The 14,504-nt window shown below is 45.3% G+C and overlaps 1 long non-coding RNA gene across 2 annotated transcripts in view; it reads left to right on the forward strand.

Moving 5' to 3' along the window:
• The window catches only part of LOC146194736 (uncharacterized), a 94,260-nt gene extending 80,100 nt beyond the window's left edge, over window positions 1–14,160 (forward strand). For both annotated transcript variants that reach the window (XR_014705905.1, XR_014705904.1), the window contains exons 3-4: window positions 13,339–13,429; window positions 14,127–14,160. This is a non-coding gene — a long non-coding RNA (uncharacterized LOC146194736). The remainder of the gene's footprint in view (window positions 1–13,338; window positions 13,430–14,126) is intronic.
• The last annotated feature ends 344 nt before the right edge of the window (window positions 14,161–14,504 follow it).

Consider the following 14,504-nt stretch of genomic DNA (forward strand, 5'->3'; position numbering starts at 1 on the left):
AGGCAATGGTTAGCCTTGACCGCCTAGTAAAGAGCAGAGACATTAGTCTGCCAACCAAGATCCGTGTAACTCGTGCTATGGTCTTTCCAGTTGTGATGTATGGATGCGAGAGTTGGACTGTGAAAAAGGCTGACCGCCGAAGAATTGACGCGTTTGAATTGTGGTGCCGGCGAAGACTCTTGAGAGTTCCTTGGACTGCCAGAAGATCAAATCAGTCGATATTGTCGACCATAAATCCTGACTGCTCATTGGAGGGTCAAATTCTAAAGTTAAAGCTCAGCTACTTTGGTCATCTGATGAGAAGAGAGGAGTCGCTGGAGAAAGATTTGATGTTGGGAAAGGTTGAGGGTCGCCGGAGAAGGGGTAGGCAGCAAACGCGATGGTTAGATGGCATCCTCGAGGCACTGCAGATGAAGTTATGTGATGTTAGGAAGATAGTGAGAGACCGGAAAGCGTGGCGTGACATGGTCCATAGGGTCACGAAGAGTCGGACACGACTGAACGACTGAACTGAACTGATAATTTTTTCTATGACTTTTACGCCAAAAATCAGTGTTACATACAGCTATTAGAGTGATATCAAAAGAGTGTAGAAATCTTTGAATTGAGCTTTGCTAAATACCTTGATAAAGAAGTTAAGAGGTGTGGCGGCAGAATCGCTGCAAATATTTTACCCTGGTTTTTGAATGCGACACAAAATTTCAGGAAACTTAGTAACTTTAGATAAAGCAAGCAAATTTTTATGGCAAAATATGCGGCAGACCGTTATCGTTAAAGCGGCAGTAAGGTTTTAATTTTATAAGGTTCCTGGCATGAAGCGCGCTCATGTATAATGGCTCTAAACACATGGCAGACTCAACTGCGGTATGTTGCTGAGCTAGCTGCATAAAAGAATAATATCTTTTGTCATCACCAACATCGTTTATTCTATGAAGTATTGTCGAAGAGGAAGAAATCCGTGGTGTCTTTATACTTCTCGCACAACCTTTGAGTGAAAGATAGCATGTGGTAGAGGGCAGGTTCATATAGAAAGCAGAACATTCAAAAATAGTATTTTGCAAACGAATCCGTAACTGTGCGTCACAGTAACTTAGCGTCTTGCTTACCATCCGCCCACCTCAGACTCTTTTCTATTGCTTGCTCGTCGACCACTCCGCTGAATCGCTTGAAGGTCATCCTGGACGCCTGGCGAATTTCCGTTAGCATTCGCGACACGCCCGCGTTAGTTCCGTAGCTCAGAATGCGGGTCTTCGCCCAGAGTTCGAAGACGTCCTTGACGTGCGTGTCTAGGACCCCCACGCATATGTCGTTCCGTGCGCCATCACTTAGCCGCGGACGCTCGGGGCGAACCATGTGTTCGAACATCATAAACGGAGCCACGGGAACGAGCATAAGATACACCTTCAGAGCCTCCAAGTTAGCGGCCCTCAAGACGTTCAGTATTGCGCAAAGCGCACTCTTGCTGTTGGTATTGGTCACGCGGCCATGTATAGAACTGATGCGGAAGGCCTCGCACCAAATACGCGACTTGCTCGAGCAGAAATCTTCACAAGACAGTGCGCTGTAGCGAGTATTCGATGGCGTATGTTTGATCACGTTTCTAACAGCGATGTCAATGTCGCGAATTTTATCGCGAATGGACTCGTTCACCAACAGCTCGGTCGCCGCCTCCTCGATAAGCATCCGCCTCAGCTGTCCGCTCTCATCGGCAGATGCAATCGCACTTCCTGTCATGACATCGACATATTCTTCATCAAGAAAGCTTATCTTGTAGACGGACGTCAGGCCAGAATCCTTAGCGACCTCCACCATGAGCGCCAGGAGCGCGCTGAAGTCGCTGATGTTCATCCAGCGCTGCACGTCGATGGCTGCTGCAGCCCAAGAGTCGGTGATACTGGCCTTTCTACTTTCGAGCACACCGATACAGGACGCGTAGAAAGCGGCCATGTAATGGAACGGCTGGCCCGTGAACAGACCTCGGCGGCGGATGGAAAGTACACTGGCGTGTACGGCAGCAATATACCGGCGTCTCTGCTCCCGCCAATAGGTGGCGGCCGGGGGAATCGGAATGGCGCACCAGTGCCCGCAAGTGAAGCTCCGCAAATCGCTGCAAGGTTCGGATAACACGTCTGCCGATGCGGTCATCTCTCGTACGGCATTCCGGCAACTGGGGGTCTCGCAGAATTTTTCCAAGACCTCCAAAGCGATGCGGTTCTTAGACACTAATGACGTCCCCCTGGACAAAGCAGATCCAACCTTTATGTTAGTGAGCACACTAAAAGTATACATCGCAATAAAAAAAAAACGCATGCACAACTTGATAATCACGAGGAGAAAAGTCCAGATTGCTTCGTGAGAAAATTGTTATATCTGCACTAGCCATGCGTTATACGCAGCAAAGAAAATTATATCTTCGGAATTCATTCTTGAAACAACGTGAAAGTACTTTCGATATGTTACTAACCGCTTCCGCGGCACTTGGAAGTTAAACTACCAAATTTCACCTCTCTGTCTGCGCTCGTAATCTGGAGAACACCTATAGCCGACCTGTGTAGCTTGCGCATTTTTTGCTCTTACAAGTTTTATTGTGAATAGGATGCCAGCGTCTTATTTCAAATGGGAAGGCTCTGGCACGGTAAATATTCAGCAAGAGAAGCTGAAAAATAGGATGTTTTCTTAAAGCGGTTAGAAGTATATCTAAAAACCTAATTCATTTTCTTCTTTGCATTATGCTTTTTGTGTTCACGCTAGCAATAATGTCCATGCTGAGAGCACGGAATCTGCAAGCTGATAACAAAAGGCCTAAACTGAGGCTTCTCCTTAATTTGCCCACCTTAATATAGGACACACGAACGAAGTTCTAAAATCGCATGCGAACTTCATTTCTGTCTAACGTGTCCGAGAAAAGTTCAGCCCACCTCCACTACCAAACTCATTGATTTTCTCTTTCTTCTACAGTAACCCTGTACACAGTGAACATCTACTCTGAAATAGCGTTATTGTCACGGATACAAAGAGCACATATACCATACGTCTGGTGGAACATATCGCACTTGAGAACCGAAAAGTCAACCTGTTGAGCACACGGCGCCAACCAGTGCGCTGAGCACAGCTGCAGTAAGGGCTTTGTTAGGCAGCATTGACACACTCGACCGGTGTGCAGCCTAGCAGCCGCCAGTGGCTACGTTTTGTGACGCCTGAAGCGAATGGGAGACGAATATAGCAGGCCAAGAGTGCCAAGACGGCATGTAAGTTATTTGCTGGCCTACAAGCGTTTCACCACACAGTCATCGCAGGAATAATGTAAGTTCCTAAAAAGACTCTATATCCCTTATCGTTGCAGACCTTTGGCTTCGTAGCTTGGTGCGAGGTAACGCAATATATCGCAGCTGCGAAAACTACAGAATAAGCTGGTTGTACAGAAAAAAAGAGCCTTTATCAACATGAACACGGCAGTCTGCGTTTTCTGCGAGGTCGAGTGTAAAGATGTCGCACCTGAACGGCGTCTCCTGCTTTATGCGTGTTTCCAGGCGCGAAAATAGAAGTACATTTTAGCGTTAGTTCTTAGCATAGAAAGGCAAGTGTACGCGGAGACGGGGATTAAGACGAAAATATGCATGGGGATGCTTAAGCTCGGCCGCCTTTAAGTCTATATCGCGATAATGTAAGCTACCACCCGACATGTAAAGCCCAGCTTTGATCAAACCGCATGAATGTACCTGCGTGGCCTAGGACTAACGTGTCTTGCTCAGAAGGTAGCTTATTCTGATACCACTGTCCCATATGTACGGAGAGGTCCAAAATAGCTGCTTCTGCCAAATATACCCTGACGCAACTGTACATCCAATCAGCGCGCTCCATGCCAACTGGAGCTTACCTTTAAAGCTTTGGATTTAAAAGGTCACAAGACACACGAGTGGTAAATTGCAACCATTTCTTATGGAGCGCAGAGCGGAATTAAGATATGCCGTTCATTTTCCTCATGCATGTGAAACAAGATAATCACACCCGACGAAAGTATTGCGATTCCTTCGAAAATATGGTTATTTACTGCTTAGACTCACAGGCTGTCCACTGAAATATAATATCTCTACTTGAATCCTTTCGCGCTTAATTCAGCACCTCAAGCGCTGAAGATCCTTAAGGAGCTCCGTTATGCTCTAAGGTCTACACTTAGGTAGGAAGTGAATGCTGCATTACTGACTGCACTAGAATCACATTTCCTGCAGTGCACATCAAAGATTCTTCTGAACATATCCATCATGCTTATGCAATGCTCGAAGAGGTAGTCATATCACACATCTCCCAATTTGATCTATACACGTCTTTTCACTGGACGTTCGTCTTATCAAACTGCTTAGCAATTAATCTATCAATCCATCATCGTTACAAAGGCAGCTGGTAGCCGAAGTGCTAAACCATCAATGCAGAGTTCATTAATAGTTTAGGACATATATATTTATCGAAGCTTTTATAGCTCTTTGAAGCCAGGCAATATTTGCGTCAACACTAATTATTTGGTATACGTGATGGAGGCCGCAACTCACATTTGTTCACACTCTTCAGTTCAAAATCAATAGTGGCAAGTTAGGGCTGTGTGGCTTCCTTTCTATCCGCGCTCGTCTATGGGTGCATAAAGTATACCATTATACACATCTACCATGTTAATCTTTAGCAATCATTTTCATTCTAAACTTAACAGATTGCAGCCACCTATATATATGACAAGAATATGAGGTTTCTCGCGCTGTGCGCGCTTTCAGTCTAATTAGTGAAAAGAGTCAACTAATACTCAGTAAAACGTGGCGCAAAGTCAGCATTATTAAGTAGCACGCAGTGCATAAGATGCGCATTTAACTGTAGGACTACGGCCTCAGGAATGAAGGAACTGGACAGCCGACTCGGATCAAGGCCTAACCCAACACCCAGCGGTGGCTCCACGCGCTACAGTCAGGCACGCTCTTTATTCTGCTCGAGATGCGGCGCGCTGACCACGTTATTGGTGCCGCCATGTGAAGGCGCTGCAGGGCCTCTCGAATAGACGGGATGTCGGAATCGAAGTGAAGACAGGCGTCGCAGGGGAGCGGGGGAATGCGGAGGGGAGCCGGAGACTGCGTACTCTTCTTTTTCGAGTGCCCACGCTCTGGCGGCACTCTTGGCGCAGGCAGGTAATTGAGCAAAAGACCTTAGAAATTAGGTAAGCTGGTGTAATTAGCTAATTCTCTTTTTAATTATTCACTTTGTGTGTGACAGCTAATTTTGAACCCCATCGAGGTGGTACAGTGGTCTGCCTAAACATGAGGGATAGAATACCAGCTACGGCGGCCGCTTTTCTATGGAGCCCCCCGTGTTCTGTGCAATGTCAGCGCCCGTTAAAGAACCCCAGGTGTTCGTAATTTCCGAAGCCCTCCATTACGGCGGCCATCATAGCCTGAGTTGCCTTGGGTCGCCAACACCCAATACCAATCATAATTATAAAATTTGGGGTCCTGGATCATTACAACATATGTTGAACGCAGCTAGAACATTTCCACATGTCACGTCGAAAATGTTTCGTTTTTTAAGTACTCTGCACAAAAAAACACATATTACTGCATCGTGCTCGGTAAATAGCGACGTTTTGGAAATAAAACATTTGGACTATAGCGACTGTAACTGTATTGTACATCTCGCATGAACTGTATTACCTGTAGGTTTCCTTGCCGAAGAGCAGAGCCCACAGTAGGGCCAGGGTGCAGGCAGTGCAGAATGCCAGCAGAGCGGCGTCCACCGTAGACGGAAGCCGGCGGGAGTGTCGCCTCTCAAGGTTGGCCTCCAATTCACAGGGAGAGGGCAGAGACAGGTACACCCGTGCCGATGAGCCTTCTTCGACGCCGCCATAAAAAATTATTGAGCGAGTAGCCGTATGTAAAACTCGACAAAATGTGTTTGTTTATACAACCGAAATCGTTTTGCATTTCAATGAGCCCATTCTACACGAGCTCTCTTTTCTCATTCTTATAAATAACTCCAGATTATTCGGAATCATCATCCCGAGCCAGGGACTCAGGTGCACTATTTATTGATACACCTATCACTAAACGCAGAATTCACATAAGTTTAAATATTATACAGACCTTAAAATTTTAATCTGGTAATTCTTTCATGATATGTTAGCAGTTAAGCGCAGAATAGTTTAGGATCATGTGAAATGAAACACCACCAATGGAGAATAAAAGATGGGCGAATCGTATAAAGTATCTCGTAAAGAGTTACGTTTTGGAAGAGCTCTTTCTGTGTGTGTAAATGTGCCTCCTTTTAAGTTATGTCTATTGTGAAGGCTAACATTATAAAAGCACGTTGAAAAATTATCATTCTAGAAACCTGATTACTATTTCTGAATTGCAGATGGCCTCCGACAAGCAAAGCAACCTTCAAAATTTGTGTTTTGATATCCATATTAGCCTTTATAGTTCCCAAAATGAGATGCTCAGTGCTGTGTCACGCGCTCGCCGCCTGGTCTTCTCGTGGTCGCCAAGTCTGAAGCATCCAGCAGCTGCATGAGTGGCCCCCGATACGGAGAGGTCATATAAAACTTTAGACATCTCTCTCAACCAATGAAAAAAAGTGATGAATAGGGAAGTGAAGTAAGAAGGTAAATGAGAAACGTGCATGCTGATAGCTGCTAGCATCCGCATTTCAATACTGCGTGAGATTGGAATAATCATAGCTGGCCGGCCAGAAATCGCTTTGCCTCCGCACTGGGTATGTGTGTTTTCAAGGATATAAAAATGATATGATTATAAATAACGACAATCTACCAATTTAAATGCAGCCAGATTCACCTCGTGCTTTAGTTATTATTTGATTACCTCTCTTGTCATATCCGCAGCAATTGATAATAATGCCACGAACCTCATTCATACGTTTTCCTCAAAATGCTTATCTTTACTATTTATTGTGTGCTCTGCTTACATAATAAATACCATGCAAGGCGAGAACTACAGCACCAAATTAATTAGCCTTTTTCCACAAACACACTGATTTGAACAGCTGGCCTTCAGATGTTGCTCTCCACGGCAAGGTACATTTGTGACAGCACTGCGCGCTGCAATCCTAGCAATGGCTCACGTCATCGACTTATACATTCTCTCTGCATAATAATCCATTCGTGTTTCTTGGACGTCGTAAGGCCGCTTGTGTGCTCTGAACCCTCCCGGTCTTTTCTCATTTCGTGCTGCCCCAGTTCTTAAAGTACGGCCAGATTCCAACAGAAACACATGTATAGACGAGCAAGAGAGAAGGTATCAACATTCGCAGTACGAGCTAAACTTCAAATCTGTTGCTGCATGTGCAGACAAGCATCACGATGGTTTAGCTAAGCTTTTCTCTTATCTACACGTTTCACTTCAAAGGGCTCAATAAAGACATCGTTGCGTTTCATTGTTGTGTCATATATTTTAAGCATGGCTGAATTTACAGCACACATATGTTATGCGCTGCACATGGTAAATACCGTAGCCAACTAATCGGCATTGAGAATGCAACAATATCTCACACAGTGACCTATGCTAACTAATGAATAAATAAACCAGTGTGGGGAATTATAACTCCGAGGCAACGTGCGATTCGTGAAGGGCACGGCATGGGCATTCGGCATCATAAAATAGTAGGGGCGTTCATAATTTCGTATTATCTGACCCATAAGTTTAGTAACGGCATACACCAGAGGCAGCAAAATGAGTGTACTTTTATCTACTCTTAGAGGAATATAAAACTGCATTTTATAAAGTGCCACATTGCGCTAGATCATCAAGCTGAAAATAGGAGCATATATTGAGAAGCTCGAAGCATTCCCAGTGACCCACTTTTTGTATTTCAAGGGCTAGCATTCAATTCATTCCCAGTTAATCGCAGTGTTACCGATCGTCCGTTGCTCGTGTGCCAGGAACTTCGACAAGAGGGGGGGGGATGTTAACTCCCGCTGACTGATAGATGGCTGTCGATGAAATGGCATAACACGTAAATGACTGCAGCCTAAGTGTCTGCCTTTTTAACAGCAACTTGCACATGACGGTTGCTGGGCGCTTGCGAAAGTCGTTGCCTTTTCACGCACTACAAGCAATGGTGACACACGAGGCCATTTTAGGCTGCGAAATACTGCACTATCGTTAATATTCGTTTGAGCTTCCATGAACTAAGTGATTCCTCTTTCTTACCATGAAGGACACACTGCTCGAGAGCAATGGTAGGACAACGAGGCAACCATTTTTCAAGTGAATTTTCGAGGACTAAAATAATGAAGATGTTTACAATGATGTTCTGCACCAGCCCTTCCATTAACAGCAGAAGTGCCTAGTATTGAGCAGAGCATATGTATATAATGATTAAAGCTTCACTGAAGCCGTATTTCTATATCTGGCTTCCTTCATGCCAATACACCTTTTCATTGGGCGAGCGAGATTTCGAAATGCCTCCTCTTTGGACTGCAGAAAAAACGTTTCCGCAGCAGCTTCCGCCGTGCTAACACCAAGCGCAAAAGCAGTTCAGTGAGCAATATGTGGCGCCCAACGAGCAATTATTGAAAAGGTGGGACAACTTACCCAATGGTGGCGTAGTGGCACTTCCAGAATGTAGGGACAGCGCATCTCGAGGCGACTTTCGTGCGGTGTCTGTAGGCTGGCCACCAGCCACGTCAGATTCTGACTGCGAGTACCTTCGTATAGCCGACAGCGCTTGGAGGCTAGTTGCCCCGCCTCGCAGTTCTTCCTTCTCGGGCGCATTTCCTTCCGTTCGCATCGCGTTTCTTGCCTCCTGACCGACACCTGCCTCCTGTGCGATTGTTCTAATTGCGCCTTGATGCACTTGGCTAGTACATCGTTCAGTTTTGCTATCTTCCTCCGAGTCCAAGGAATCGTGAGCATGCAACGGGGCCGGTGTAGTACTTGTTGTCAAGAAAAAAGCCGTGTCCAAAGTTTTTACATCCGTTTGTTTGCTAGAATGCAAGGAATCGTCGGGCTCAGGGAGGGCGACCTTAGTGGCATCTTTGTTCGGCGTGATGAAGGTACCTGACGGCAGGAATATCTCGCCTGGCTTATCTGACGAAGACGGCTGCTTCAAAGAGGACACTGTACATGCAACTTCTCCCACTGTGGTCTTGTTGAGGGAAGGTGACCTCGTATCTTCTGACGAACGCTTCCCTTTGTACGACTGCTTTACCGTGGACTTCAGTGCTCTGTCTTTTACTGAGGGGCCAGGGTCAGCATCTGTCATAGCCACTGCATCTTCGGCAACGGCTTTGTTGTCCTTGCCCATGCGACGGCGTGCTTTTTTATTCCTGCTTTGCACAACTGAGACTCTCCGCTCTGGAGAACCCTCTGGAGATGTCTCAGGTGATGGCTGTTGGAGGCTTGAGTAGCCGCCTTTCTTTGCCTCGCTTTCCTTCCTGGAAGCTTTGATGCCGTCGTGGCTTTTAGTTTTGTTGGACTGCTCAAGCATCTTGCCTTCGTGGAAACTTCCTGATGATTGTCGACTGGGAGAGTCCTTCAGTTTCTCCATTCTTCGGCGACGTTATCAGCCACGGCAGAGCGACGCGGATTTTAATTGTCTTCTTTGTCTTCTTCTCTTCGTCTTTCCACAAACGGCTTCTGCAGCTGAGGCAGGCCGCGCGTTTGTATAACTTGTGCAAATCATACTAACCATATTAGTTGTAGCAAATGCATTTTGCTTAGAACTAGGAGGTAAAACAATCAAGGGCACTGGTTTGGTGTGCCAATCAGAAGCGTGTTGCTTCTACATTCTAAACCGAAACCTTTTCTTACCTAATGAGTGGTGGCATTAGAGCTTTTACTCACATCTTGTCGCCAATGTTTCTGCCCTGAGCGTGTCTTAATGAAATGACACTTATAAAGACGTCATGTCCACTCTAGGAATAAAACCACCATCATTCGTGTCCCAGGCGGCCGCGCTAACCACGTAGTCTACGCCGAGTTGTTTCCCTAATTATTTCAACATAAATACAGTACAACCAGAAAAGAACACACACACGTACCAGAAATGAATTTAACATCACGTTAAATATCTATGCTGATGTCGTCTGAACTCGTCAGAATAGGAGGCAATAAAAGTAGGGTATGTACGTCAATAAAAAAATAAAAAAGAAGTAAAGTAATAAATTAAAGCTTATGAATCGAAAGAACAATAACTCAAATAAACTAAAAACGAATAATAAGAAAATACAGAAGTTTAAAAAACACAGACAAAAGGGAAAGCAAAATAATTAGAAACACTGATACCTAAAGTAAAATAATTAAAGTAAAAGTAAATTTTTACTTTTCGGAAATACAATGAAACGCCGAACGAGCCCATAAGAAGTACGGCCGGAACTAGCAATGCTTTCGCACTTTCGCCTTCCTGCACGTAAGGAGCACAACTGCATACATGCAATTTTTATGAATTTCTGCTGAGCATTACCCTTTTTTTTCGAACTAAACAAGAATAACGAAACGGGACTGATTTAACAATACACAATCAAGTACAAGTGTATTAGGGAAAGAAAACTTAGGGACAGGTAAGCATACGAGTCGTAGACCATGAAGATTACTGCCAACACAGGCCCACAATACGACTCGGGCTTCGGTGTACTGGTAGTCGCTGGCCTTTACTGAAGTCGATGTGCTAAGTGAAGGACCAGGTATGAGTTTTATAAGGAGTAGATGGACCCAACGCTCTCAGATTATGATGTACATGGTGGCTAGTGAAGTAACAGAGTAATGAGATAGAACCCATAGGACATGATTACACTACGAGATGATTTAATGGCAATTTGAACTGGTGCTAGCACTCCTCTCCGCGCCACTGCCCGCTTCGTCGTATTCGTTGCCTTATTGGGGGCCACATAGCGACCGCCCCGATCGATTGATCGATGGATCGACATACGATGCATGACGTGACGATGAGCACAGACAGGAAGAGCAGAATATGATATTCTTTCCACTGGATCTAAAGGTTTAGCCGTCACCGTCTGCCTCAGGCCAAGGCCCAAGGACATACCGGACGGCTTTGGCGAGGGCGCTGTTTTGGCTGCAGTTGCAGTGGCCTTGCTCGCCGTGTGTTGGTTGGCTCGGAGCTTCTTCTGGTCTTTGCATGTTGAGGTGCGTTGTGTGCATCTTATCGATACTCACCTAGGTTGCTGAAACGTCTAATATAATGTAAAGGTTTTCATTTAAGTGGGGACAGCGCAGAGAGCTTTGGAACGGAAAATGGTAGCTCTAACGTTAGAATAGAAATCGAACAGAGTGGGCCAGATAAATTATTAAAACTAATGGTATTCTAGTTGACATGAAAGATAAGAAATAAACATGGAAGAGATATGTAAAATGAAGGCGAGGCAACCGATGATTGCTAATGGTGGCATTCTGGATGCAAGCTTAGTAGTGTTCGGTAGAAGCTTATGCGGTGAAATCTGGAATTAATTAGAGATTAAATGGATGCAGCTGGCACAGGAATGTGCTAATTGGAAGGACGTGGGATAGGATTTTGCCTAGCTGTGGGTATTGCTGGCTGATTATTACGATAACGTCCTGCCAAAATCGGTATTTCAAGCTCCCCCCTCCCCACCAACATCACAACACCGCGGCTGCTTTCCGGCTCACCGGTCAGTACGTAAACATACGTAATAGTCAGCGATTCCAAAAAGGCTTCTCAAACATTTCACCCGGGTGTCGGATATGCAAGCAGGCACACTACATAACGGAGGACATTGAGTAAGATCGACAGAAGATCCAGCTCCGCTATTGAGAAGGGTGAAAATGTTCTACATCGGAGGTTTCGATTATTACTGTATATGCTAACATACAGTAATTCTAACACCGCCTCTCGGACGGTTTCTTCGTGCCGCCGCGTATGCCGTCTGCTTCGTGTCGCTGCACTTCCGTGCCACTTTCGTCAACGCTGGCATATCTTTCCAGCAATCGCATCTGTCGTCTGCATCGTCGAAATGCACTGTCGGGTCGTCCCCTACCTGCGTCACAGTTGTTGTTGATATCCCTTGGAGTCACATTTGTCGGTTTTTTTTTTTTCATATAGATCGCCTGCCGCACCCTGCTGGGGTCTTCCTATATGTGCTGTTCCACATACTGACAACGCGTTTCACGTCTCTGTGTTTTCTCCTACATTCTTTGAAGAGCCGTCCTGTCAGTGTTATGGGGCATATATGATCACAAAAAATGACATGGTATTTCTTTTGAATTGTAATACCCTAGCTGATTCACAGCCAGCAGCAAAACACTCCATCGCCTACCTTTTGTTGTCAAACCATCATCGCTTAAGTAATCGTGCGCATTAAGACGATTTTTTAACATTAACCTGCACAGCTACTCCAGAGTAGCAAAGCACAATTGAAGGCACTGGAGATTCGCTATACTGGTATAACTTGCCTAGGTTAAACAATGGTCCTATTTTGTGTGCCACACACACGCCTGCCGCGCCCTGCACCGCACCGTCTGGATAACAGTGATATTGTTGCGTGCTTTGTCATCTGCATGCCCCTGCCAATTCATGCTAGCAGACGACGCGCAAAGCCAGCACTCTATTCTGTATTTGCCCCTTGGTCGCGACACGCGCACGGTGGTGTGAATCAAGCCGGGGTCATTTCGCTTCGTGGCAGTCGAGAGGTGGCGCGTCATTAAGATTTTCTATAAGGAGGATAGGGAGAGGGCAAAGGCATTTTTGCGTCAGCGAGGAAAGTGGGGCAGAGGTAGAGAGTACAGTGCGAATCTGAGCGCCGGACGTGGGCCCGGCTTTCACTTAGAAAAATTGGCATATAGCGAATGCACTGCAGCCAGTTAGTGCTGGCGCTCTTCTCTTACCTTACTCTGAGATAGAGCAAGAAAACAAGATTGGCAAACTGAAACCCACAATTCTGTAGATACCGGTACACTACGCAATTGACGGTAATCAGACGGCCGACAGAATAGTCCAAGGCATGTATTCCGGGAGTCTGCACAGCTGCCCCAGAGATGTCAAACTAACATACAGAGAACTAAGGGAGTACTACAAACCAGAAAGAAAACGATACAGAAAGCGACACGATGAACTCCGCAGATACAAGGCAGTAACCTGGAAGAGCATATAGGTTACGACCCCTCCAAATTTGCTATGTAATGCAATATCTGGCTCGAAAAATTCAAAAACAACACATGCGCCGCGTGCGGAGACGTTTCTGGCGTCATTCAATTGATATGAAATTACAAAGGTCAATTATAAACATACACCACTCGAACACTCAGCCAAATGGTGTGGAAAGCAGAGCTAGCAGGCCAACATGGGTCTCTCTGAACTGCACAATCTGTTCACCAGGGCCCGGGAAGGAGCCCCAGCCACTTTGGATCCTGCGCAAAACAATCCACGCAATTGTGTGGACAAATTTCCTGGAGGACCTCAAAACTTGGTGAGTTGGTCTCGATACAAATAAGATCGATACCGGTTTCGAGATGTTGTTTTTGTGGCTCATAAGTTACAGATTACTGTGGCTAAGGAACGTTTTGTTAATCATGGTATCTATTTATTTTTTCTGGTTTGAGTGTTAGGTATTTGTGTATAAAATTAGTCCTTCCTGAATAAATTTCAGTTGTTAATCAGCGCCGTGTTGTCTCACATCTACGCTGCCTGTCTGTGTTTTTTCGCGCTGTTAAACCATGTGTGCTTTGTAAAGTTTATCTTCTCTGTCTCACTCTGCGCGAATGAATAAAATATTTTCATTCGTTATTATGAAAACATGCCCGGAGATACCAATGTAGCGCCTCGCTTGGCCGGCGTCAGCCTCGCGACCGAAATAAATTAGAAGGGTTCAACGCTTCTGAACCGGATATGGAGCGGTAGCATTAGCCGGGGGTGATGATGATGATAACCTCAGACAAAATGGCACATACGCACGGCGGGTGATTGGCCAGGGTGCATTGTAGATTGTAAATATATATGGTCAAGGACAGGAGTATTCAGATAAATATGGGTGTTTAACTAGAATGTAGAAAAATAAAAAGTAATGAATTCATACCTGTCATAAGAATCTAACTGTTGAAATTATACCGAGCGTTCTTCTTCTTCCACTCATTATCCTCGCCTTTTTCGTCTCCTTCTTCTGTTAGGCGCAGCGCCGGCGAGTAATTCCGTCTCCTCAACGGTAGGTTCCCGCAACTTCTTTCTCGTCACTGGTTGCCTCTGAGCGGGTTAAACACCGATAGTTACCGAGAGGTGTGTCTGAACGCAACCTAAAGGTAACATACACTCCCTAAAGGCAGGAAATGATTACGGTGAAAATTATAGTGTTAGCGTTGTCCCACTGTTGTCTCGTGGCTGTGTTTACGGCTGGCTTTGTGGTTATTAATACATAAAAACATCGCAAGATGCTACATAAAGGGGAACACCTCCCAGGAAAGATATTGGTAGCTTATTTTAATGTAATTATAAAAAAAAATAGAAAAAAGTAAAAAAGAAAAACAGGAATCGAACATACATTTTATATT

The sequence above is a fragment of the Amblyomma maculatum genome, chromosome 3 (assembly GCF_055883805.1).
Source record: "Amblyomma maculatum isolate TAMU_Amacu chromosome 3, ASM5588380v1, whole genome shotgun sequence".
NCBI lineage: Eukaryota > Metazoa > Arthropoda > Arachnida > Ixodida > Ixodidae > Amblyomma > Amblyomma maculatum.